General features: G+C 43.5%; 1 protein-coding gene across 1 annotated transcript in view; it reads right to left on the bottom strand.

The window, feature by feature from the left end:
* Positions 1–25,223, bottom strand: part of SIX6 (SIX homeobox 6) — a gene marked incomplete at both ends in the record, with an annotated part of 288,574 nt that extends 263,351 nt beyond the window's left edge. Inside the window, one exon of the mRNA XM_080707467.1 lies at positions 25,160–25,223. The remainder of the gene's footprint in view (positions 1–25,159) is intronic.
* Positions 25,224–27,632: the final 2,409 nt, after the last annotated feature.

Genomic DNA, 27,632 nt, shown 5'->3' with positions numbered 1-27,632 from the left:
ACCATGCCTGGCTTTGATTCTTCTTTTGTGAACTGCCTAGTCATATCTTTGGATGGCTGTTCTTTTGGAATAGTTAGGTTTCTAGTAGGGCATTCGTATTATCTTTTGTGGTGCCAGCCCTTTTAACAGTGAGGCTATGAGCACTGTGTCATCCATTTCATCTCTTTCCAGATTTGACTTTTTAAAAAATGTCATTTAAGAATTTTAGTGTTTTCTGGAAGATGTTTATTTACTTTATGCAGTTCCGTCCATTACCTTTTCCCATTGTTGCTTTATATTTTGTGTTTCCCAAGCTGGGCATGGTAGTGCATGCCTATAATCCCAGTATTTGGGAGGCTCAGACACGAGGATCACTGGTTCAAAGAAAATCTAAGCAATTTAGCAAGATTCTCAGCAACCTAGCAAGATTCCATTTCCAAATAAAAAATAAAATAGGGCTGTGGGTGTAGCTCAAAGGTAGAATGCTTTAGGGTTCAATTCCTGGTAACACACACACACACACACACACACACACACACACACACACACAAAATGTCCCTAATTTTTTTCTTTTCTTTTTTTCTTAAGATTGTGTGTGTGTGTGTGTGTGTGTGTGTGTGTGTGTGTGTGTATGGTACTGGGGATGGAACTCAGAGGCATTCTACCTCCAAGCAACACTCTTGAACCTACTTTTTATTCTTCAGTTTGAAACAGGATCTCACTGAGTTGCAAAGGGCCCCACTAAGTAGCTGAGGCTGGCTGAGAACCGCAATCCTCCTGTCTCAGCCTCCCAAATGCTGGGATTACAAGCATGCGCTACCACACCTGGCTAAGATTTCCTTTTCTAAACACTTTTATTGATGTATTATGGACTCACATATTTCATAATGGTAGTGACACACATACACATGGAGTTCCCTAATTTGAAGTTAATAAACACCTATATATATTATACATTATATATATATATATATATTTATTTTTTATTTTTTATTTATTTATTTTTTTTTGCGGGTTTGGGGATGGAACCCAGGGGCATTTGACCTCCAAGCTACACCCCCTGCCCTATTTTTTATTCTTTATTTTGAAACCATGTCTCACTGTGTTGCAAAGGGCCTCACTAAGTAGCTGAGGCTGTCCGTGAACTGTGATCCTCTGGTCTCAGCCTCCCGAATGCTGGGATTACAAGCGTGTGACATCACGCCTGGCTAACACCTATATTTTCTAATTTAAATGAATCTAAATTCTTGATCTTCATATGAACTGGTCACTTGCTCAGAAGTTGTAGAAAGAAGACCTATATCCTAAAGTATGGGAGGAACCCATCCCAGATCAGTAGAGGCCATGCTGGGCTGCTGTTCTCTCCCCTATGTGGTTCAGGAAGGTATGTCAAGATCCATTGCAGAAACCAAAAGTTAGATGTAGATGAATCAGTTATAACGTAACCTACTGGGAACCCACTTCAGTCAGCTGAACGGTTGCAAGAAAGTGAAAATGTAAGCTGTGGTAGTGCACATCTATAATCCCAGTACTTGGGAGGCAGAGATAGGAGGCAACAGGCTAGAAGCCAGCCTCAACAACTTAGTGAGACCCTGTTTCCAAATAAAAAATGAAATAGGACTGAGGCTGTAGCTCAGAGGTGGAATGCCCCTCGGTTCAGTCCTTGAGACCATGGAGTGAAAGAGGGAGGAGAAGAAAGAAAGTGAAAGAATAAAGTGGCTTCTCATTTAGAGAGGTGAACTACAAAACAGTTATTGCTGTTTGTGACGTGTGTGTGTGTGTGTTTGTGTGTGTGTGTGTGTTTCCAGGGATTGAATCCAGAGGCATTCTACCTCCAAAACATCCCCCTAGCCCCGTTTCATTTTTTTATTTGGAAACAAGGTCTCACAAAGTTGTTGGGAGTCTTACTGTGCTAAGGCTGACTTCTAATCTGCTATCCTCCTCTTTCAGCCTCCCAAGTAGTAGGATTACTGGAGTGTGCCACCACGCCCAACTTTGATTAGCTTTTTTTTTTTTTTTTGTAGTACTGGGGATTGAACATAGGGGTATTCTACCTATGTGATTCACCTCCAGCCCTATTTTTTATTTTGCATTTTGAAACAGGGTCTCACTAAGTCACCGAGGCTGCCCTCAAATCTGTGATCCTGCCTCAGTCTCTCAAGTACTGGAATTATAGGCACGTGCTACCACACCAGGCCTATCTTCTTTGATAAGATACTTGCGTCTTCTTAGCAAAAACTTCCCTTATTTTCAGAATGCATGTGGATGACCGTCAGGGTGTGGGGAAGATATCAATGAGGTTTTGAAGAATACTGATGTTGCAAGAGAAGGAGAAGGTATGCTCAGCTCCTTTCTACTACAGAAGCTGCTTGTGAGTTTTCAATGCTATTGTTGGTATTGTAAGAGCTGGTAACTTGTGGATGAAGCAACGGGGGTGGGCAGCTGTGGGACACACAGCACGAGGCATTCAGAAGGGCAGCAGCGGCAGATAAAACTCTGCAGGAAACAGGTGCAGCTCAGGCATGCTGAGAGAGGGGCATGAGAACTAATCCTCCCAGGATGCACGTCAGGACTGGCACGGGCATAGCTGTTTAATCACCTCCTCTTCACCTTGTTGGTGAGGGAGGTATTCTTGCTTTAGGATTATGGGGATGGCTGAACACCCGACACCGGATGCTGGACAGATGAGACCAACAGCAGTTTATTGGGCACATATACTCACAGCTCTGGGCCACATTCGGGTTGCCCTTAGAAACAGAGAATAAGCAGGGACTGTGAGAGGCAGCTATGGAGCATGAAGGACATGGGGTCCCCTGATGCCCACAGCAGAACGTGAGCGGCTTGTTTGAATAATTCTGTGACTGGCAGGGAACTGAACCCACGAGACCGGGGATAAGCGGGGACTTTGCATGGTCTTTGATAAGGAGCGTTGTTTGGCGAGGTGACCTTATCCACAAAAGCACAAGGGCGGGGAACTTGCAGTAAGAGTGAAGCCTTTAAGAGATCTTCAGACTTTACCACATGTCCAGGCAGCACATGATACTGAGTCTTAATTTCAGGTCTTATCTCATAATAGCTCTTACAGGCATGGTTGATACGGGGCTTCAGTGGTCACAAGGACAGAAGATTCCGGGAGAGAAACTCAGGTCTTGCACAGAAGTTACTTTATACCTCCAGAAACCAGAGATGTCAAAACAACATGGCAGAAGTAACATAAATCTGAAGACAGGCAGAAGTAACATAAATCTGAAGACAGGCTGGGATTCAAAGGATTGAGTTAAGAAGGTTCCTATTCATGGTGGCAGTTAGGAGACTGCATATTACCTTAAACCTGTGCCCAGGAATTGAGTAATGGAGATGGTGGATGTTTGTAATTTAAGTTTTACAAAAAGTGTGAACCCTTAACTTTCCTTATACAGAAAGTATGAATCCTTTAGGTGACGTTGTACATATTAGACTGCAAGGAAAAAGGGAAGAGAAAGTGAATTCCATGGGTCTGGTGTCTAGAAACCCACTTATCCTGTCATTCAGGTAATGGCATGGGAATTTACCTTAGTAAACAGCAGTAGAAAGCAGCCAGAGAAATTTCTGGGGCTTCCCAGAAGTATTATGTCATAGGCTGACAAAAAGTGCTGAGGTGGTACTTTCCAAACCAGACAGTCCCATATTGGATGCGGGCTTAGCAATGTAAAGTTCAATGTCCCACCATTCAACATTTGATCAAGTATTTGATGAGCACCTACGAAGCCCCCAGAATTCTGTATCAGGTTGCAGATGACAGATCCCTTCCCTCTAGGGGCTCTCTATTTCATTGGAGAAATAACATGATTTTCTATGAAATGGCAATGTAAGAAAGTGTATAAGTTATGTTCCATCCATTGGAAAAGGATGCTATAATAATAGTGTATCTTTCTTAAAATTTTATTGCTTTCAGCCGGGCGTGGTGGCGCACGCTTGTGATCCCCGCGCTTGGGAGGCAGAGACAGGAGGATCACGCAGGTTTGAAGCCAGCCGTGCTGGTTTAAGAGACCCTGTTTCAAAAAAAAAAAAAAAAGTATAAGAAAATAGGTCTGGGAGTGTAGCCTGGAGGTAGAAGGATTTCCAGGAACCCCAGTACCACCAAATAAACAAAACAAACAAAAAATTATATATATATTGCTTTCATTTCACTATTTATTTATTTTTATTATGGTACTGAGGAGTGAACCCAGAGGCATTCTACTTTTGAGCTATACCCCCAGGCCAATTTCATTTCTTACTTGGAATCAGGGTCTCACTAGCTTGATCAGAGTCTCACCACTTGCTGACGCTGTCCTTGAACCTGTGATTCTCTTGTCTCAGCCTCTCAAGTACTGGGATTACAAGCATGTGCCACCACATCCAGCTCATTTTACCTTTGAATAAATTACCATAAAAAACAACTTGTAACTGGATGTGGTGGCGCACATTCACACTCATGCATGCATATGCACGCACACACACGTTGTACAACAAAACACTTTTTTGTGTGTCCGTGGTACTGGGAATTAAATCTACCTTCAGGCTCCACCTCCTGTTCCTTTATATTTTCTGTTTGGAAATAGGATCTTACTAGGCTGCTGAGGTTTTCCTCAAATCTTTGATCCTCCTGTCTCAGCCTCCCAAGTACTGAGATTCCAGGCATGCACCACCATGCCCAGCTCAAAACACTTTCTTAACCTATGAGCTGAATCTCTTGCATAGCCACAAACTAAACAGCGGCCATAGTTTCTGGTTGTTTTTTAATGTGCCCATTTTAGTCCAAGTATTTGCAAGGTAGAGTTAAGAGGGTAGGAGAGGGGGCTCTCCTCACTCATGCCTGCCTTTGCTCCACCTGGAGCCTGCAGGCGCGCCACCTCTCCAGTCTTCAGTGAACCCTGCTGCGACTCTACTTGTTTCTTCCAAGTTACTTTGGAGATACCTGGTGATGGCAATTGAGGAAATTAAATTTGGACACTGAAGGATGTTAGATAAATCCAGATGGCCTAAGATGTTTGAAAATGTTCCTCATACATCTCTTCTCACTCCCGCCAAACTCCTATGCAAAGGTTAGAGTTTGAATCAGACTGGACAGGTCTCTGTCCTTGTCTGTCATCTGTAGAACTTGATTATGTCAGTGTTAGCTGCAGAAAATTCTGTTCCAACTCCAGGTCCTTCTTGGTCCACAGGCCAGGGGTGAGCAGTTTTGGTTTTGTCACCCCTTGAATGGGTTTAGACTGCACAAGCCAGAGTCTTAGCTGCAGAAATTTTTAGGGACTCTGGGGCTTTTCCTAAGAAGCCCACTTGTGTCAGGGCTGAGATGAAGGATGGGTACCATTTAATGTAAAGGAAAAAATGTTAAACAACTCTGATTCATAATGTAATTCTGTGAACTCGTTGGTCCTGGAAGTTTCCCTGCTAACATGAAATGGCTGAATCATTCCTCCACTTTCTCCCTCATGAAATACAACTGTACCTGAAAGCACCATTTTTTACGTGATCTCTCTCATCCATCCGCACAAATGTCCCGCAGGGTAGATGCTGTCATTCTTTTCCATTTTGCTCATGAGAAAAGTGAGATTTTGGCAGTGTAGATAATTTGTCTAAGATTGGACTGCAAGAACAGAAGAAGGCAGGACTTTTGTGAGGATACTTCCTCATCTATGCCTGTGTAGCCCCAATCTCGGAGGGATGCCCCAGACCTGGGAGCCGCTGAGCACCTGTGCCCCAGGCCTGGGGCTGAGACTTTTTTATTTGATTGGCGGTTGCAGGGGAGGGGCGGAGCCACGGGAGGTGGAGACTACAGCTACTGCTTTGGATTTAGCCACACAGGGCCCTGGAGGGAGGCTTCAAGAGCTGAGGGATGAGGGCTTCCATCTACTGAAGGCTAACCATGTGCCTGGCATCATGTGACTTGCTTTACTTTTAAGTCATTTAATCATTACGACAGCCCCAGGAAGAAGGTACTGGATTTTCTTTCTTTCATTTATTTTTTTGTGGTACTGGGGATTGAACCCAAGGGCATTTTACCTTTGAACTGCTACATCCTCACCCCTTTTTATTTTCTATTTGAAACAGTCTTGTTAAGTTGTTGAGGCTGGCCTTAAACCTGCTATCCCCTTTTCTCAGCCTCCTAAATACTGAAATTATAGGCATGTGCTACCTTGCTCAGTTTAGACCTTCATCTTACAGATGTGGGAACTGAAGCTGAATGATATGCCAGGGCCACACAGTAAGGCCACAAATAAAACTCAGATGTGAGTAGGATCAAAGCTTGTGCCATACAGAAGGGTCCTTTTGGAGGGCAGTGGTGTTCTGAAGGGCAGGGGATATCTATAGAAATTAGTTGCTCCCTTGGTGTCCGCCAGTCTAGGCCAGTGGGTATTTACTTGGTTACCATGGTGGGGGGGGGGCGGAACCTGGCAGATATTTCTGCCAGGTATTAAATGACATTTCAATGAAGCATCACTAGCCCGAGTTCTTATCAGATATAAGCAACTCCTTGCACTCAACTGGCTGTTAGGGCCACAGCAGGCACAAGAGGTTATATGCAGAGATGGAAAGAATAGTGTGTGTGTATGCATAGGTACATGCATGTATGTGAATCTGCAAAATGGAGGAAGTCAGAAGAATGAGCTTCTAACCTTGTTTGCTGCTGTACATTCCAGAAAGTCCAGAGTGGAAGCAGAGCAGAGCTAGGGCTCTTGAAGGACAACATGCTTTTCCCCTAGGGATGGAGCCGGCTACCAGGGCTCCTACATCTTCCCAAGGGCCTGGAGCCCAGCTCCCCCTGCCCACCCTGAGCTTCAAGTACTCTTTGGGAGCCGGGAATCTTCTGAAGTCACACGTATATCATCAATTCCTCTCTCGGGGAGTCCTGAAGCTTCCCAGAGGAGCTTTGGGCTCTGCATTCCTGGTCTGTGGCCCTGGTGGTAGGCATACTGCCACCCTTTAGGGCTCAGAGCCACAGAGGAACTGGAACTTTTTTTTGTGTGTGTGTAGTACTGAGGATGGAACCCATGGGCATTCTACCTTCGAGCTACATCCCCAGCTCTATTTTTATTCTTTATTTTCAAATTTTATTTTATTTATTTTTTGTGGTACTGGGGATGAAACCCAGGGGCATTCTACCTCTGAGCTACACCCCAGCCCTATTTTTTATTTTTTTTATTTTTGAAACAGGGTCTTACTGAGTTGCAAAGAGCCTCACTAAGTAGCTGAGGCTGTCCGTGAACCTCGATCCTCCTGTCTCAGCCTCCCAATTGCTGGTATTACAAATGTGTGCTACCCTGCCCAGCTTTTATTCTTTATTTTGTTTTGTTTTGTTTTGCTATTTGTGGTTCTGGGGGTGGAACCCAGGGGCCTTCTACCTCTAGGCTATACTCCCAGACCTATTTTGTATTTTATTTGGAAACAGGGTCTCACTAAGTTGCTGAGGGCCTCACTAAGTAGCTGAGGCTGGCTTTGAACCTGTGTGATCCTCCTGTCTCAGCCTCCCAAGCACCGGGATTACAAGCATGTGCCACCACGCCCGGCTTATTCTTTATTTTGAAACAGGGTCTCACTGAGTTGCAAAGGGGCTAAGTAGTAGCTGAGGCTGTCCTTGAACTGCAATCCTGTCTCAGCCTCCCAGATGCTGGGATTACAAGTGTGTGCCTCCACACCAGGCTGGAACTGGGACTTTTGAAGGTCACCGTAGTCCTCCTTCTGTGCTAGGGACCATGGGCTAGTTTTAAGCACAGAATGGAGATTTCCATTCATTTTTGTACTTGTAGTCCTACTGTGTGTCCCGATGGTGCCTTTTGGTGTCCTACCCCCACACTTTCTGACATCACACATGACATCTGCTTTTGTCACTCCCTGCTGGTCCTCAACCTTGGGGATTGGGATCCCACAGAAACCTCCAGGAGCTAAGTGCTCTGGAGAGGGAAGGGGTGGCTGTGCAGACCTTTGGAGCAGGCAGCCGTCTGTGGGAGATTGTTGGTGAAGCATATGGCTTAGGATTCAGAAGACTTGGGTTCATATCCGGATGCGTTCCTTGAGTAGCTGTATGTGGTTGGCAGGTCACCTGCTTCTCTGACTTTTGATTCCTTCTCCAATTAAAGCAGAGCCCCACTGCCTGCCAGTGTTGTGACCTGACACAGCCTCTGTCCGGGACCTGGCCAGTGCTCAACATGCAGAGGTGGTGTAATCTCAGCACAGGGACCCCCGGACCAAAGCAAACCCTTTCCTGGTCAACTTTCTGATCTATCCTCTACCTACCTCCTCAGCCTCAAATGGGAGGAGGAATTCCCTGGCCCTGCTTTCTGCAAGAGCGCTGTGCCCTGTACATTTGCTTTCTCCTCCTGCCTCCAGCTCCCTCAGCCATCTGGAAGAAGCCTTTCAGAGCTGTCCTAGCTTGGCTATGTCCATACTCATGATTATCATATGAATGTGCATTAACTTATTGTGTATGTCAAATGGCGGTTGAGGCAGTCATTTATTAAATAATGTGTTGGGTACAAAGATCGCACATCTGTGATCAGAACTTGGAAGGTACAGACAGTATGACTACAGGTTTGGGGCCATTCTCAGCAATTTAGCAAGACTCTCAGCAACTTGTGAGTCTGTTTTAAATAAAAAATAAAAAGGCGGAGAGTATAGGTCAGAAGTAGAATGCCTCTGGGTTTAATCGCTGGTAACACACACACACACACATACACACATACACACACACACACACATACACACACACACTTACAAGGGAAGTTCTTTATTAGGTTTTATCCCTTGTTTCCTGTTGTTGAAACAGGGTCTACTAGGTTGTTGAGAGTCTTGCTAAGTTGCTGAGGCTGGCTTCGAACCTTCAATCCTCCTGTTTTAGCCTCCCAAGTATGGGAATTACAGGCGTGGACCACCAAGCCCAGCTTTCCCTTTGTCATTTATAGCTCATTGTTAATGAGTTTAATCAAACTCTTATCAGAGAGCCAATGATGGGGAAGCAGAAAAAGTTGTGGGCCCTGGAGGAGAGGAAGTCGGCCCTCCTCTAGCTGACCTGCCAGTGAAGAGGCCCTGGGAGCAAAAGCAGGTCCAGACTGGAATACTCCAGGCAGGTGCCTGCTTACAACTCACCCCTTTGACTGAATCTCCACTTAGCAGTGTCAAGCTGGACCTACATTCTCTTTAGTACTATTTACCCAACGACCTTTTGCTTGTACCAACTATGGAGGGATTTTATTTTTAATTTTTATGATACTGGGGATGGGACCCAGGGGCATCCTACTTCCAAGCTACACCCCCAGCCCTATTTTTTATTCTTTATTTTTAAACAGGGTCTCACAAGTTGCGGAGGGCCTCACTAAGTAGCTGAGGCTGGCCACGAACCTGCGATCCTCCTATTTCATCCTCCCAAGTACTGGAATTAAAAGCATGCGCCACCATGCATGGCTTGGAGGGATTTTTATATAACAAAAAGTTTGTTGTTTGACTTCTGTAAAATGTGATTCTGACAATGTAAGGTATGGTTGCTGTGTCCCAAGAAACAGACCTGCTCTCTTTTTGGCTTGTTTTCTTTAATGGCTTTTTAAACCCAGCATTTCTCTTTCCCTGACTGGCAAAGGTGACAGGGCAGTACTGGTTTTGTTCAAGTGGAGTATCTATTTGGAGTTGAGTGAAAAAAAAAAAAGCAGCTAAAAGAAGAGTCAGGCATGTCTTAATTATGACAGAAATGAAAGAATGGCGTGTAAACCTGACCGGTGTCCAAACCTGGATAGTTTCTGTATCCCGACAAGACTTCTGATGTGTCATGTCTGAATGTGAGCCAGGGCAATGCCCGAGAACTCACAGCAGATGAATGAAGCAGGATGGAGCAGAGCTGAGACATGGGCTGAGCCTCGTGGCGCATCCAAGATGGCCCCGAGCGGATGCCAAGTGGGGAGTGCGTGTCTCTGGAACTTCTTTCCCCACATCCAGTGGAGAAATCGGGTTTCACTAAAGGTACTCCTTGCTGCCTTCCACTTCACCCTGCCCAAGGATCTAAATGACTTCCATCTCATTCAGCCAAGTCCTAATCTTGCTCTTTCAACAATCTAACAACTCAATTTACTGGCCATTGGATAATGGTTAAAGATAAGAGTTCCTCCTAAACTAAGAGAGTCAGATTTTAACAAGGGTGTTCTGGCTGATACCAAACAGGGTGCTTTAATGGTGGCAAGTTAAGCAGTAGGATAGATGTTTGGGGCAGATTGCCCTTCATTTCCCTTCAGGTTCTGCACAGAGGCAGCTGTCGGCCCTGGCTTGGTAGGACTGGCTCACTGACAGGTCTTTGCTGTTCAGTAAAGGTAGGTTAAAGGGCAACCATGGACGGAACAGAACCGAGAATAGAAAACAGCACATGGGGATGGCATTCTGTCCCTGGATTGGGGATTACTATCCTAAGCAGCCAGGATCTTCCCAGTGGAGTTTTATACAATAAAATAAATGGTGTTCTGTACTTCTAGTGTTTAAATAAACACAGAGGATTTATTTCTAGCTGTAATGTAAATTGGTGATGTGGAAAGTTATGAGAAGAGAAGACAATGCTGAAACTTCAGACCTCCTGGTTTCTGTTACTGTCTGTGTGCTTAAACAACACTGGTTTCCACATAAATAACTCATGCCTTATAAAACACTTGTAAGATGTTTTACTCTAAGAAAAAAATTTCTTTTTGATTAAAAAAAGAGTGCTGTTAATGTAGACAAAAGTTTATGGAAACTCGCATGAATAAACCAAGGACAAAGTGCAATGTGTATATGTTTGTTTATATATATGATATATGTATATATACACATGTATATATATATATGTATATACATATATATATATATATATAGTGTGTGTGTGTGTGTGGTGTGTGGTGTGTGGTGTGTGGTGTGTGGTGTGTGTGTGTGTGTGTGTGTGTGTGGTGTGTGGTGTGTGTGTGTGTGTGTGTGTGTGTGTGTGTGTGGTGTGTGTGTGTGGTGTGTGTGTGTGTGGTGCTGGGGATTGAACCCAGGGGCATTTTACCTCTGAGCTATGCCCCCAGCTCTGTTTTTTATTCTTTATTTTGAAGCAGGGTCTCACTGAGTTGCCGAGGGCCTCCCTATGTAGCCGAGGCTGGCCGCGAACCGGGATCCTCCTGTCTCAGGCTGCCAAGTACTGGGATTCCAAGCGTGTGGCACCACACCCGGCTCTTCATATATATTTCATTGGAGCTTTCCATTTCCTATACATGTTTTAAAATTATAACAATGTCATGCCCCAAAATATTCATTCCTAAAATATATTCTGAAATAATGGCTTTCCAATCATTTTTAAAAAACATTTACCAGCATAAATCTATTTTACCTTGTCATCCAGCACATACACCTACTCCTGATATAAAAGTTTCATAAACCAAAACTTATATACTACACTATAGTATTTTTTATTCTATTTTCTACTTTTTTCTTTTTACTTCTGGGGATTGAACCCATGGACATTCTATCTCTGAACCACGCCTCTAGCCCTTTTTTATTTTTTTATTTTGGAACAGGGTCTTGATAAGTTGCTGAAGATCTCACAACATTTCTGAGGCTGGCCTTCAACTTGTGATCCTCCTGCCTCAGCCTTCCAAGTACTAGAATTACAGCCTTGTGCCACCATGCTCAGTTTACTTTTTTTTCTTTTTTCTTTTCTTTTTTTTTTTTTTTTGGCACTAGGGATAGATCCCAGGGGCATTTTCCCTCTGAGCTACACCTTCAACCCTACTTTTTTAATCTTTATTTTAAACAGGGTCTCATTGAGTTGCAGGGGGCCTCACTAAGTATCCGCGGCTGTCTGTGAACCACCATCCTCCTGTCTCAGCCTCCCAAATGCAGGGATTACAAGTGTGTGCCACCACTCCCTGGCTTGTTTTTTTATTTTGAAACAGGGTCTCGCTGCGTTGAGGCTGACCTCAAACCAGCAATCATCCTGTCTCAGCCTCCCAAGTACTGGGATTACAGGCATGTGTCACCATACCCAGCTTTCTTTTTTCTTTACAAGAAATTATATTACTACTTCATTAGCAGTTTGGGACCCACAGTTTGAAATATACTGCCTTGGAGAAACTCTTGCATACATAAATAAAAATATTTATAGCAGTGGTGTTTGAAATAGCAAAGAAGTAGGAACATGCATATGGTCAGTGATAAACACTGTATATAATAACTGAGTATAACTTGGGTTGGGATGTTGGGAAGGACTTTTTGAGGAAATGACATTTAAATTTAGCCTAGAAGGCAAAGCCTGTCAAAAAATGTTGCTTACCAAGCCGGCCTTGAAGCAAAGGATTGCTTTCCTCTGACCCTGGCGCTGAAGAAAGCTGGTGTGATGGGGCCATAATGAGCTGAGGGGCCAAACATGTGATGAGATCAGATGGTCCGTGGAAGATAAATTATGCAGTGCCTTGTAGGCAGTATTAAAGATGGAAGATTTGTATCCAAGTGCAATGGATATCCGCTGAAGGGTTTGCAGCTGGGAAACGGCATGAACAAATATATCTTTTCAATCATTGCCCTGGCTCCTGTGTGAAATAGATTAGAAAAAGGAATGAAGGGGCCAGGTACAGCGGTGCACACCTATAAGCCTAGCAACTTGGGAAGCTGAGGTAGGAGGATGGCAAGTTTGAGGCCAGCTTGGGCAATTTAGGGAAACCCTGTCTAAAAAAAAAAAAAAAAAAATGTGGTAACTGAGGGTGTAGTTCAGAGATAGAGCACCCCTGTGTTTAATCTCTAGTGCTGAAAAAGAAAAAGATGAAGGAAAACAAGATAAAAAGCTACTATAAAAGTCTTAAGTGGCTTAGATCGTGGTGAGAACAGAAACAAAGAAATGTAAGGTTGATACTCCATTTGCGGTGTGACTATGCCATGATACTAGGGAGTATTTTAGAGATTCATCCTTGGGACACAGTGATGGGTTAGTTGGGAATGAAGTTGGGGCAAAGGAGGCTCACAGAATTGGGGCTGAGAGCTATGTCAAGGATAAAATGCCTATCATTCTTGCAAAAGCCTCTCAGTAAATAAAAATGTCATTTATTGATGTAGAAAACCAAAGGGGGACACATCTGAGTGGGCAAAGATTGAGAATTTGGTTTTGTAAAGAATAAATCTGAGCTGCATGTAAGAAATATAAATAGAGAAGTTAAATTACCAATTAGGCTGAGTGTGGTGGCACATGCCTGTGATTCTATTACCTGGGAGGCTGAGACAGGAGGATCATAGGTTTGAGGATAGCTTCAGCAACTTAGTGAGACCCTGTTTCAAAACAAAAACTAGGGCTCAAGGTGTAGCTAGGAGGTAAAATGCCCCTGGATTCAATGTCTGTCAACACACACACACACACACACACACACACACACACACACACACACTCACACCAGCAATTAGGTATGCAGATCTGGAGTTCAGCAAAATTAGACTGGTTAACAGCTCTGGATCCAGAGGAAAATCCAATTCCTCTTATACTCTCAGAAATCAATGTAGACTACTTCTATGACCTTAAAATGTGTGGCAATTTCTCCCCACCAGCAAGTAAGCAATCAGTTCTGCAGTGACATGAACTTGGTGTCCTAAAGTTCAATTCAATTCTGGCATTATCTACGTGGAGATAGCGCCAGATCTGACTGGTGAAGGGTTCAGCCTCACGACTGCCCCATTGAATGTGGATTTTAATACTGTGTGTGTGTGTGTGTGTGTGTGGTGCTGGGGATGGAACCCAGGGGCATTCTACCTCCAAGCTACACCCCCAGTCCTATTTATTATTCTTTATTTTTGAAATAGGGTCTAAGTTTTGGAGGGCCTAAGCTGCTGAGGGTGGCTGTGAACCTGTGATCCTCCTGTCTTGGCCTCCCAAATACTGGGATTACATGTGTGCTCCACCACACCTGACTCTTTTTTATTTTGAAATGGGGTCCTGCTAAGTTGGTAAGGGCTTAGTAAGTTGCAGAGGCTGGCTTTGAAACTGTGATCTGCCTGTCTCTGATTCCTAAATTCCTGAGTATTATAAGCATGTGCCATCACACCTGTCCCCAATAATTTTTTGACAAATATTGGTGAGAATATTTTCCTACTAATCTGAATAATTGAGATATTTAAATGTTCCTTTTCCTCTAAGCTGTATTGTATATTTGTTCAAAGTCAACATAGGACTTTTCACTTCCTACTTGATTAAAAAGAGTGCAACTGAGGCAGAATGGTGGACAGAGATAGGGGAAAGTACTCATCCAACACTTGCTCACTACTGTGAATGGTGGAAACTCACACGTACAGGCATGCACCGCCATGCTTGGCCATGTTTCACTCTTAATGGAAATTTGTTATAAAAACATTAGCCAGGCTTAGTGGTGCATGCCTGTAATCCCAGTACTTGGGAGGCTGAGACAGGAGGATTGTAAGTTCGAGATCAGCCTCAACAACTTAGTGAGAATCTCAGTGACCTAGCAGAGACCCTGTTTCAAAAAAAAAAAAAATAAATAAATAAAAAAGGCTGAGGGTGTAGCTCAGAGGTAGAATGCCCCTGGGTTTAATCCAAATCAAACCAAACCAAACACCATGAATCCCTATCACTGGTTTGGGGTGCTTTAGTTATAGAAAGCTTCTCTGATACCAATATTTAGAAGTTTTCCTTGATTTAATATGTCACTCTACCACTGGACAACACACACAGTAAGATTTCAGAAGGCCAAAATGTATGAATTTCTTCTGTAATGAAGAGGGAAATTGTGAAAAAGGAAGTGAGAACAGAAACCAGTTGGTAGGGACGTTTCACAGAACTGCCAGGGACAAGAACCGGTAGAGACATTTTACAGAACAGGTAGGGACAAGAACTTCTTTAGTATCTTTTCCCCTGGATTTGGGTAAGAGTTGAGCCTTTGCACTCTATGGAAAGATACTGAAACGCAATGTATTTTCTTTGGATCCTACCAAGCGAATCATTTTGCATTCAGGGGCTTGTACTAATTTCCTACTTCTTGCACGTAAATGAACACTTGATAAGTGCTAGGTGCTGTGCTAGGCATGGATTCCACATTTCTTCCCCTCAAGGAGTTTAATAGGAAAGATAGTACAGGTAACAGTTAGAGGTCCCACTCATTTATTTAGCCATGTATGCATGTATTGATGTAGCCATCCATCTCTCAACAAACATTTATTAAGTGTCCAATTTGAATACAGCATTATCTTAGCAACTTTCGCCCTTGTATCTATAGAGATCCATAATCTATATTCAAGGGTCTGATAAGTAAAGATAATTTATGGAATTTAAAAAGTTTTAAAGTTAAAAAGCACATCTTACTAGTACTTAGAATTGGATAAAAGGCATGTGGTTGCTGATGTAGAGGTGTATGCCTGTAATCCTAGTGCTTGGGAGGCTGAGACAGGAAGATTGCAGGTTTGCAGCCCCCCTCAGCAACTTAGTGAGCCCCTCCACAACTTAGTGAGACTGTGTTTCAAACTAAAAAATAAAATATAGAAGAATGTCCCTGGGTGAGTTTAATTCATAGTACTACCGCGCGCACACACACACACACACACACACACACACACACACACACACAAAGACATGGTTGATCACAAAAATCCTCTAAGAAGCACTATAATGCAGCTAAGATCCCAGACTGTATCAGAAAGACCCTGGATTCAAATTCTGGTTCCCCCATCTTTTAGCAGATTGCCTTCAGGCAAGTTTAATATCTATGCTCTTCAGTTTCCTTCTCTGTAAAATGGGGATATTTCAATCCCATAAAATCATGGATATTGGGTGAGATAATATCTATACAGTGCTTGGCAAATAAATGCTTATTAGTTGACATGATACCATAGAAAAAACCATTAAAACCATTACTAAGGCAAATAGAAACAGAAGAATCCATCTGTAACAGCTCTGAATTGTATCCTCTTTGTCTTCTACTGCTAGATCTAGTAGCAACCACTTTGAAAAGAAAGGGCATGAAACACACATGCACGTGTATATGCACACATACACAAATGAACACACATGCACGTGTGAGCATTTTCCCATTTTACAGGGAAGGAGCTGCTCAGGGCACTGGGAGAAAAACCAGCTGCATGAGCGGCTTCGCGTTACATTGGTGAGATGCTGAGCAGACCTGGTTCAGACCTGGCACTGTAGAATTTGCAACGTTCCTGTTGGGAAGTTCTCTGGGATATGTCAGCATGGCTTCCACCTGATCATAACAAGGAGTGGGAGGGAGTTCATTCCAGCAGGGGCCTCATGCTTCCCCTTACCCCAGTGCAGAGGCCCTCCACCTGCTGTGGAGTTGCTGTGGAGCTGTGCAAAAGTCCAGATGCAGGTCCCACCCTGGAGACTGTGGTCTAATTGGTCTGGGATGCGCCTGGATGTGGGGAGTATTAGAGCTGCCCGGGGACCTCACAAACAGCTGGAGTTGAGGAGCCTGCCCCAGAGCCTAGGCTCCCAGTGAGCTGTCAGGGGCTCTCAGAGGTAGAGTGCGAAACAAATGGTGCCTCTGTGTACACACACAAACACTCAGACATACATGCAATCACATTACACTCACACAAACACATTCTGTCATACACACTCTTCACACACATGCACAAACACACAGACACACACAGAGACACATGCACTCACACTCCAGCCTGTATACCCCAAAGCCAGCATAGTAAAAGCATCTCCTCTAAAATCAGGAACAAGACAAGGACGTTCATTCTCATTACTTTTTTTTTTTTTTTTGGTATTGTGATTAAACCCAGGGGTGTTCTACCTCTGAGCTGTTAGATGAATTAAGTGTCTATTCCAGAAACCCCCCATAGTTAAGTGTCAGTTTCCTGAGAGGCCCTGGTCTGACCAGATAAGCCACCATCCCCCCTCCAGCTAGACCTGGTCTTTACCAGGAAGACTTGCCCTCTCCTGGCCGACCTTGGCCAATCAGTGAAAAGAACACTCTCCACTAACCCCAGCCCAATCACCTGGCCACACGACCCCCTCTGTGGGACCCCAGCCAATTAGTTCAAACGCCATTTCTCCTAGCCTATTAGGCCCCAACAGGTGTAACCCGAGCCTGGCCCTGCACTCTTTCTCTCTTTTCTCTATCTCCCCTCTGCTTCTTTCTTTCTCTCTCTTTGTTTCTTCCTTTCATGCTGGCCCTCCAATAAACCTCTTGGCTACAAGCCGGTCTCTGGTGTGGTCAAACTTGGTCCTTTCATGAGCTATATCGCTATACCCCTGGCCCTACTTTGTTTCTTTTTTTGGTAATGGGAATTCTGTAACTCTCAGTTCAAGAAGTCCCCAAAGACCACCAGGAGATCATCACCATATGCAAAAGCAAAGAGCTTTTATTCGGGTTTAAGCTCAGACTCTCAGAACTCATGGACGCAGCAGATGTGTACCGAGAGCCTTGAGCAGAAGCTAGACAAAGCTTTTATGGTGGTTAGGGTAGGGGCAGGGGAACTACTTAGTAGCTACATGATTGGGTGACTTCTGAGCAAGGCTGGTCTAGCACAAGGGGATTGGTCCATACTGACCACATCAGCTTAAACTTTTTCAGCGCAGGTGTTTGGGTTTTAACAGTCGGAATTCAGATGGGCTGACAGCCAATTCTTAGCTGACCAAAGTCAATCCTGGCTGCAGCTCTTGGCTGATAGTTTAGAGACAGAGAGAAGGATTTTGTTCTGCCTAAGTCTTATTAACAATTTACAGTTGTCAGGGTTGTTCACATTCAATCCAGGGGCATTCTACCTCAAGGCTACTCTGCTCCAGCCCTATTATATTTTACATTTAGAAACAAGATCACACTAAGTTTCTGAGGGCCTTGCTAAGTTGCTGAGTGAGAATCTGTGATCATCCTGTCTCAGCTTCCCAAGTACTGGGATTACAAACAAGTACTGGGATTACCAGGATCACCATCCCTGGCTTAATTTTATTTTGAAACAGGGTCTCGCTAAATTGTTGGGGGTCTTGGCAAATTGCTGGGACTGGCCTCACACTTTCAATTTTACTGTTTCCTCCTCTGAAGTACTGGGATTATAGGCAAGCACCACCATGCCCAGAGCAGGTAACCTTTCAGGATTGGCTCCCCCACCCCTCAGAATAATTTCCTGGAGAATCAGCCAGGGAGCTGCATGAATCAATAGTTTGTTCCTTTTTATTTCTGAGCAGTTTTCCAACCATCCACTCACTGATCAACTCAGCTGCTTCAGTTTGGGGCTGTTGTGGATAATTGCTATGAGCATTCATGTTCTGGTTTTGATGTGGACATAAATTCATTTATCTGGGATGAATGCCCAAGGGTATAGTCCTGGGTCATTTGGCATCTTTGTGTTTAGTTTGAAAGAAAATGATCAACTCCTCTGCTCTTCTGCTAGAACGGCCAAAGCCTTTCTAGCAACAATGTGTGAGTGATTCGTTTCTTTGCACTCCTCACTAGCATTGTGTGTTATCCCTGTTTTTCAACTTTTGCCATCCTGGTAGGTGTATAGTGACATCTGGTTGTGATTTTAATTTAGTTTTCCTAATAGCTGAGGAGGCTGAATATCTTTTCAGGTACTTATTTACCATCTTCACTGAAATGCCTGTTCATGCCTTGGGCACATTTTCTAATTAGATTGTGCATTTTTATGTATGTATGCATCCATGTATGTATGTATGTATGTATGGTACTGGGGGTGGAACCCAGGGGCTTTTCTACCTCTGGGCTACACTCCCAGCCCTATTTTATAATTTATTTGGAAACAGGGTCTCACTAAGTTGCTGAGAGCCTCACTCAGTAGCTGAGGCTGGCTTCAAACCCGTGCAATCTTCCTGTCTCAGCCTCCCAAGCGCTGGGATTACAAACATGTGCCACCACACCCGGCTGCCTGCCTTTCTTTCTTTCTCTTTTTTTCTTTCTTTCTTCTTTCTTTCTTCTTTCTTTCTTTCTTTCTTTCTTTCTTTCTTTCTTTCTTTCTTTCTTCCTTCCTTCCTTCCTTCCTTCCTTTCTTTCTTCTTTCTTTTCCAGTACTGGGGATGGAACCCAGGAGCATTCTACTCTGAGCTACACCCTCAGCCCTATTTTTTATTTTTTATTTTGAAACATGGTCTCAGTGAGTTGCAAAGGACCTCACTAAGTAGCTGAGGCTGTCTGCAACCACGATTCTCCTGTCTCAGCCTCCGGAATGCTGGGATTACAAGCGTGCGCCACCATGCCCTGCTTCTGTTTATTCTTTGAACATTCTTCACTCAGACTTTCACAGAGGGAAAGGTCCTCTCCCAACCCCTACCCCATCAATGAATATCTAGTTGATTTAAAAGCTGTCCAAAGCTGGGTGTGGTGATGCACACCTGTAATCCCAGTGCTTGAGAGGCTGAGACAGGAGGATTGCAAGAATGAGGACAGCCTCAGCAATGTAATGAGACTCTCAACAACCTAGCAAGACAAAATAAACAAATGAATAAGTTAAAAGCCTGGGGATGTAGCTCAGAGATAGAATGCCCCTGAGTTCAGTCCCCAGTATCACTAAATAAATAAATAAAACCTGTCCAAAGAACACTTGAGAAAGTAGCTATTTTTGACAGGGCGAGCATACAGTTGCTGGATTAGATGCCAAACTGGTTAATGTCTAACAGGGCTATAACTTTGAGGTTATCTGTTCCACCAGATGAAAATTTTCTGTATCTTTATCAGACAAGAATATAGAAACTTAAGCCAGGCATGGTGGCGCATGCTTGTAATCCCCGTTCTTGGGAGGCAGAGACAAGAGGATCACGCAGGTTTGAAGCCAGCCTTGCTGGCTTAAAAGATCCTGTTTCCAAATAAAAAAGTATAAAATGGGACTGGGAGTGTAGCCTGGAGGTAGAAGGGTTTCCAGGAACCCCAGTACCACCACCACACACACAAAAAGAATATAAAAGCTCACTGGCACCCTACAGAGTTGTAAAATGAGCCAGTCAATAGAAAATGAAGCTTAACAGTGCCCTGCAAGAGTATCATATAATCTCTTTTGCTTGTTTGCAAGTGTAACACGGTGCCCGAAATACAACACTAAACTTAAGCCAGTGAGACTTCTCAGCCTTGATCTTTCAATAATAATTTCAAGTGTACAGGTAATCTTTTGGTTTATTTATTTATTTATTTATTTATTTATTTATTTATTGTGGTACTGGGGATGGAACCCAGGGGCAGTCTAGCTCTGAGCTATACTTCAGCCTTATTTTATTTTTTATTTTGAAGTAGGGTTTCACTAAGTTGCTGAGGACCTCATTAAGTTGCCGAGTCTGGTCTCAAATCTGGGATCCTTCTGTCTCAGCCTCTCAAGTACTGGGATTACAAGTGTATGCCACCATGTCTGGCTTCATGGTTCTTTGATAGAATGTTTAGCATGAAACATACCTTCCAGGTGACCGATCACGTAGACAATTCTTAGGATTTTGCTTGCCAGGATGGTTTGAGGAGGGCTCCAGAAGGTTGAATTTCAAAGCTTTCCTGATTTTAGTTTCTAAGCTGGATACTGAGCTGGGTGGCCTTGCTGGCCATAATACAGTGGAGTAAGAACTCTAGCTCCCCACTCCTCTGATAGTATGGGATCCCTTTAAAATAATAGGCATGGCTGGACGTGGTGGCTCACCCCAGCATCTGGGAGGCTGAGACCAGAGGATCGCAGTTTGCGGACAGCCTCAGCTACTTAGTGAGGCCCTTTGAAACTCAGTGAGACCCTATTTCAAAATAAAGAATAAAAAATAGGGCTAGGGGTGTAGCTCAGAGGCAAAATGCCCCACCCCCAGTACCATACACACACACACACACACACACACACACACACACACACAAATATATATAAATAAAATAAAATAATTGGCACGGGAGGCTGAGACAAGAGTACTGAAGGTTCTAGGCCAGCCTTAGCAATTTAGTGAGACCGTCAGCAATGGAACAAGACACTGTTAAAAAACAAAGAACAAAAAGAAAAAAACAAAAAAACAGAACTAGGGATGTAGAACACCTCTGCATTCAATCACAGTACCACCAAATGTAATAAGTAAAAATAAATAAATAAAAAGGCTGGCATCCTGCCTCTCAGCTAACTGTCCCTGAAGTTCTTTCTTTCCTGGGCTACCAAGCCTGGTGGAGATACACCAGGTAATAAACATGCCTGTGTTCATGATGACACTTCGTGAGAATGATGGGCAGGCAGCCCTAATTCCAATCCAGAAATCGCAAGCTCCAAGCTTCCAGGGGCAGATCGGCACCTCCCCCTTGGTTTTCTGGTCAGAACTGGGTGGGGTGAAGACAGAGCAGGGAGGGTATTTGTGTGAGCTAAGAGAGGGCAGCTTATCCCTGAGCACCAGCCTCCCCAGCTTGCCTGTCCACGGCCTCGGAGTCCTTGCAAGGGACTGCTCCCTGTGGTCTAGGTTTCCCAAGGAGGAATTCAAAAGAGAACCTTGATTCATCAGAGAGTATTTCTGAATCATGTTCCTCACAGATAACCAAATGCCCGAGATGGCTTTGTGTCATTAATCCAGTGTGTGTGTGTGTGTGTGTGTGTGTGTGTGTGTGTGTGTGTGTTGCTGGGGATTGAACCCAGGGGCATTCTACCTTTGAGTCACACTCCCAGCTCTATTTATTATTCTATATTTGGAAACAGGGTCTTGCTAAGTTGCTGAGAGCTCACTAAGTTACTGAGGCTGGCTTTGAACCTGTGGTACTTCCTTTTTTAATTTCCACTTTCATTCTGGTGCATGGTAGTCTCACTTCGTAGTGTAGTTCCCAGTGATAATGACACACAAGCACACGACACTTGCAGCTTTCCCCTGGCTCCCTCCCAACTGCCCCTCTTCTCCACGCGGGATATTGAGATTGGTGACAGTATTCTTACATATATACACAAGCTAAAATCCTGTTTTGAAATGAAAAACAAAACAGGTTAGGACATGTAGCTTAGAGATAGAATATCCCTGGGTTTCTCATTTCTAAAAAATTGCACTGATTCTTCCAGATATGGCGACACACGCCTGTAATCTCAGCACTGGGAGGTTAAGACAGGAGGACCACACGTTCAAGGACAACCTTTGCAACTTAGCAAGACTCTTAGCAACCTGGTGAGGTCCTATTTCAAAACAAAACAAAACAAAAACGAAAGGGATGGTGGGGAGTGTGGGTAGCTCAGAGTAGAATGCCCCTGGGTTCAATCTCCAATATATAAAAAATAAACTACAGCATACACACAGGAAGGACAGTAAAGCACAAATGTGCCACTGTTCATTGTCAGGTGACGGCGTGAACATTTGCAAAGGTTCCATTGAGAAAGAATGACAACCCAGGCCAGAAGCCCTTTCCAAACTGGGTCCCCTCCCTCCTGGAGGACAGCTTGACATCTGTGATAGTCATTTTCCTACTTTATTGTTTTACTGGTATATAGACAGCCCTTCATTGCCCAGTTTAGTCTTGCCTGTTAAACTTTTATGAATGGAATTATACAGTATAACTTGGGACGATCATTCATCACCATGTTTACAAGCTTTAACCAACGTGTTGAGTCTAAGTGTGGTAAAAGTGTATTCACGGTTGTATAGTATTTACTACATGATCACACCATATATTTAAACTTTTAAAAATCCATCCTGTTGTTGATGCATACTTTTTTTGGTCCTATTACAAATATTCTTGTCCATATTTACTGGTGTGTACACGGCAACAGTTTCTCCAGGGTAAATAGCAAGGATTGGATTTTCTAGGTCATGGGAGGTGGATTTCTTCCACTTTGTTACAGAGAATGCCAAAAGTTTGCCAACTCACCTTCCTACCAGTAGCTCCCAGAGTGAGCAAGTGTATGTTTATGGTTACGGTGGGAAGGCCTGTGTAGGTGGTGATTTCACACCAAAATACTTTCTTTCCCTTTGCCCCTGTGGATCCATGAACACCAGGAGTAGCTTAGTTACCTAGAGCTCAGAAGGAACCTAATTCTGCCAGAAGAGAATAGTTGTCAAAATCATGGTCACTGAGCAGGTGGTCCTATCACCATTAATATCACTGAGATATTGGTAAAAAGAAGATATCATCTTTTTGTGTGTGTGTGTGTGTGGTGCTGGGATTGAGCCCGGGGACATTCTACGCCTGAGCTATACTCCCAGATTGATTTTTTCATTTTTTAATTGAAAAGAGTCTCACTAAGATGCTAAAGGAGCCTTGCTAAATTGCTGAGGCTGTCCTGGAACCTGCAATCTTCCTGTTTCAGCCTCCCCAGTACTGAAACTATAGACGTCCACACCACGACCTGCTGAATATGTAATTTTGAATACTTAGATAATTTTTTTAAAGAATAAAACTATATTTTGCATTGAACAACATTAGTAGAAAACAGGAAAAAAATTCTATCGCTCAAAAAATTATACTTTTTTTCCTTCTAGACTTGGCTCAAATGACTCAGATTTTTTTTTAAATGTAGCTGTAAAATTCATAGCATGGATATGGTTTTGCTTCATTTCCTTACTAAGATATCATGAGTATTTTCCTTACATTGCTAGATAAGTTTCTTAATACTTATTTTATTTACTGTAGTAGTTACCTATAGTGACAGCCCCAGGGGAGCTAGTTGGGGCTGGTTTAAGATCCCCCTAATCCTGTTCTTTGTTCCCCACAGGCTAACTTGTTATTGTTTGAATGTGGTATGAGTTTGTTCTCTGAGGTTTCATGGGCTGGAAGCTTTGTCACCAGTGTGGTGGTGTTGAGGTGGTAAAAGGTGTGTGTGTGTGTGTGTGTGTGTGTGTGTGTGTGTGTGTGTGTGTGTTACTGGGCATGAAATCCAAGAGCATTCTACCTCCAACCTACACCCTGAACCCTATTTCCTATTTTATTCTTTGATTTTGAAACAAGGTCTCCATAAGTTGCAGAGGGCCTCTCTAAGTTGCTGAGGCTGGCTGTGCACCTGTGATCCTCCTGTCTCGGCTTCCCAAGTACTAGGATTACAAGCATGCGCCACCACACCTGGCTGTGGTAGAAGCTTTAAGAGATGGAGTGTAGTGGCAGGTAATTAGATCACAAAGGCTCCACACTTAATAGACTCATGCGGGTCTAAGAGTGGGTTGGGTTTGAAGGAATGGGTTAGTTTCCACAAGAGTGGGTAGTTACAAAAAGAGTGAGTTTGAGCTGGGTGTAGTGATGCAGCCTGTACTCCCAGTACTTGGGAGGGTCAAAGGTTGGAGACCTGCCTCAGCAAGTAGTGAGACTCTCAGCAACCTAGTGAGACCTTGTTTCAAAATAAAAAAATAAGGGCTGAGGTTGTAGCTCGGAGGTAAATATCCCTGGGTTCAATTCGCAGTGCCAAAAACAAAAATCCAAAACAAATGAACAAACAAACAAAAGCAACACACACACACACACACACACACACACACACACACACACACACACACCAAGATCGAGTTTGGCCCCTCACAACTCCTCTTGCTTCCTGTCTCGTCATATTAACTTCTCTTCCTCTAGGATGCCATTACCATGTTGTGATGTAGCCAGAAAACTCATCAGAGGCGGAACTCACTGGGCTGCCCAATCTTGGACTGTCAGCCTCCAAAACTGTGAGGACTTCTTTATACATTAGCCTACCTTGGGTATTTTGCTATAGCAACAGAAAAAAAAAAAAAAAAAGACAAACCCCATGTTGAAAAAAAAGAAAAAAGAAAAGAGCATTCACTCTATGTAAATGCAGCTGTCAACTCCCTTGGCCTCTCTCCTACTATGATGTACTCCAAGTCAGGCACTGTGCCTGATGCCTGTAATCCTTCCAAGGAAGGCTAGACAGAAGGATTGCAGGTTCAAGGCCAGCCTCAGTAATTTAGTGAGGCCATTTCAAAATAAAATATAAAAAGAGCTGTAGGAGGGTATATCTTAGAGGTAGAATGTCCCTGGGTTCAATCCTCAGTAACACAGAAACCACATACATAAGTGTACTCCAACCCCCGTTACACAGAAATGCTGGCTTCCCCCTGATTTCCAAGAGTACACCGTCAGTGACTGAGTTCTTTATCCACTGGTGAGTCTTCAGGTGGTTTCAGATCCATTGGAATTCTTAAATATGTTTATCCATATTGCCATTGTCCTCCCTTTGGACTATTTTCCTTCCTTCCTTCTCCTCCTCCTCCTCCTCCTCCTCCTCCTCCTCCTCCTCCTCCTCCTCCTCCTCCTTCTTCTTCTTCTTCTTCTTCTTCTTCTTCTTCCCCCTCCTCCCCCTCCTCCTCCTCCTCCTCCTCCTCCTCCTCCTCCTCCTCCTCCTCCTCCTCCTCCTTCTTCTTCTTCTTCTTCTTCTTCTTCTTCTTCTTCTTCTTCATTTGTGGTACTGGGAATTGAACCAAGGGTATTCTACCTCTGACCTACACCCCGGTACTTTTTATTTCTATACAAAAATGAGGCGATGGGGGAGGGAGGCCCACCAAGTGATATGTGCATATATGTCACTGTCAACATGATTTACATTATGATGTAAGACTATACTACACCAATAAACGCGTATTAAAGTATTAAAAATACTGTATTAATCACTGTCCTTACTTGCAAACTAAGAGTTTTTTTTTTTGGTTTGTTTGTTTTTTGTGGTACTGGGGATGGAACCCTTCTACCTCCGGGCTACACTCCCAGACCTATTTTTATATTTTTTATTTGGTTTGTAAACAGGGTCTCTTAAGCCAGTGAGGCTGGCTTGGAACCTGTGCGATCCTCCTGTCTCCGCCTCTCAAGCGGGAGGATTACAAGCGTGTGATACCACGCCTGGTGAAACTAAGGAATTTTTGATCATTCAGGAAAGCAAGCTTTGGAAGGCTGTACAGCCATGAACAATGTCCACACCACACCACACGGCTGCTCCAAAGAAGGCTTTGTTGTCACCAGGAGACACCACCACGGCCCAGCAGTGGAGCGTGGGCACTGCTGGTTTCAGATACTTTCCCACCTTCAAAGTTGGACACCTCTGCTGTCAATCAATTCCAGGTACCACCCACATCTCCCCATTGTCCTTGTCTGTATGGACGTCTCATTTGGCTGTATTTGATCAGTGGAGCTAAGTTACATGTCTATATCTCCGTTACTAAGGAGGTTGGGAAGACGAGTTCTTTTTTCCTTAAGAAGCAGGACTTACCGGGCGTGGTGGCACACGCTTGTAATCTCTGCGCTTGGGAGGCAGAGACAGGAGGATCGGGCAGCTTCTAAACCAGCCGCATGCACTGGCTTAGGAGACCCTGTTTCCAAAAAAAAAAAAAAAAAAGTATGAAAAATAGGTCTGGGAATGTAGCCCGGAGGTAGAAGGGCTTCCAGGAACCCCAGTACCACCAAAAAGAGAAGAAGCAGGAATTATAATTTTGGAATATCTCCAAATACAAAAATGTTATTAAAAAGGTATTGTTGGCTGGGTACAATGGTGTAGGCCTATAATTCTAGTACTTGGTAGGCTGAGACAGGAAGATAGCAGGTTCAAGGCCAGCCTCAGCAACTTAGCAAGTCTCAAGACTCTGTTTCAAAATAATAATACAATTTAAAAGGCGTGAGTATAGCTTGGAGGTAGAATACCTCTGGGTTCAATTCACAGTAACCCTCCAACTCCCAAAATATGCTGGTGGTGACAGAAAAAAAAATATATATATTCATCTTCATTGTGGGTTTATGAAACAGGCAAGGGAAATGATATTTATTCTTTATGTCTCATATATGTATATATCCCTCACCTTTTATAATATTGCTGGAATTAAATATTTGATTTTTGTAATAACATTTTAAAATGTATCTGATTATTAATTAAATTTCAATCAATTTTGTATGTAGTAGGTGTGTGTGTGTGTGTGTGTGTGTGTGTGTTTCTAGGGATTGAACCCAGGGGCATTCTACCTAGCTCTATTTTACTTTTTTTATTGTGTGTGTGTGTGTTACTGGGGGTGGAACCCAAGGGGTTTCTACCTCCCGGCTATACTCCCAGACCTATTTTATACTTTTTTTTGAAACAGCGTCTCACTAAGTTGCTGAGAGCCTTACTAAGTAGCTGAGGCTGGCTTTGAACCTGTGCGATCCTCCTGTCTCAGGCTCCCAAGCTCTGGGATTACAAATGTGCACCACCATGCCTGGCTTACTTTTTATTTTTGAAACAGGGTCTTGCTCTTGTTCAATTACTGAGAGTCTCACTAAATTTCTGAGACTGTCCTCAAATGTGTACTGAGATTATAGGTCTGACCCAATTACTGGGTTTACAGGTGTGCACCACTACACCCAGTTTAGTAGTTTTATAGTCACTGATATAAACTGTCAGTCCAGCTTTCTTGCCAATTTTTCTCTTAGAAACATCTATTAAAACATCTGTGAATATGTTTATTAGTATATTTCTTATGGTTGTGCAGAAGAAACCCTCCCGTCTATCCTTCCTTCCTTCCTTCCTTCCTTCCTTCCTTCCTTCCTTCCTTCCTTCCTTCCTTCCTTCCTTCTTATATTACCAGAGATAGAACCCAGGGGCATTCTACCTCTGAGTTACACCCTCCAGCCCTATTTTATTTTGTTTTTTATTTTGAAACGAGATCTAAGTTGCAGAGTGTCTCACTAAGTTGCTGACTTTAAACCTGTGATCCTCCTGTCTCACTACATTGCTGAGGCTGGCTTTAAATCCATAATCCCAAACACTGGGATTACATCCTTGCACCACCATACCCAGCT

The sequence above is a fragment of the Muscardinus avellanarius genome (assembly GCF_963383645.1).
Source record: "Muscardinus avellanarius genome assembly, chromosome: 12".
In the NCBI taxonomy this organism is placed as follows: domain Eukaryota; kingdom Metazoa; phylum Chordata; class Mammalia; order Rodentia; family Gliridae; genus Muscardinus; species Muscardinus avellanarius.
Note: the sequence above shows the minus strand (reverse complement) of the source record. Positions and strands in the feature narration are given on the sequence as shown.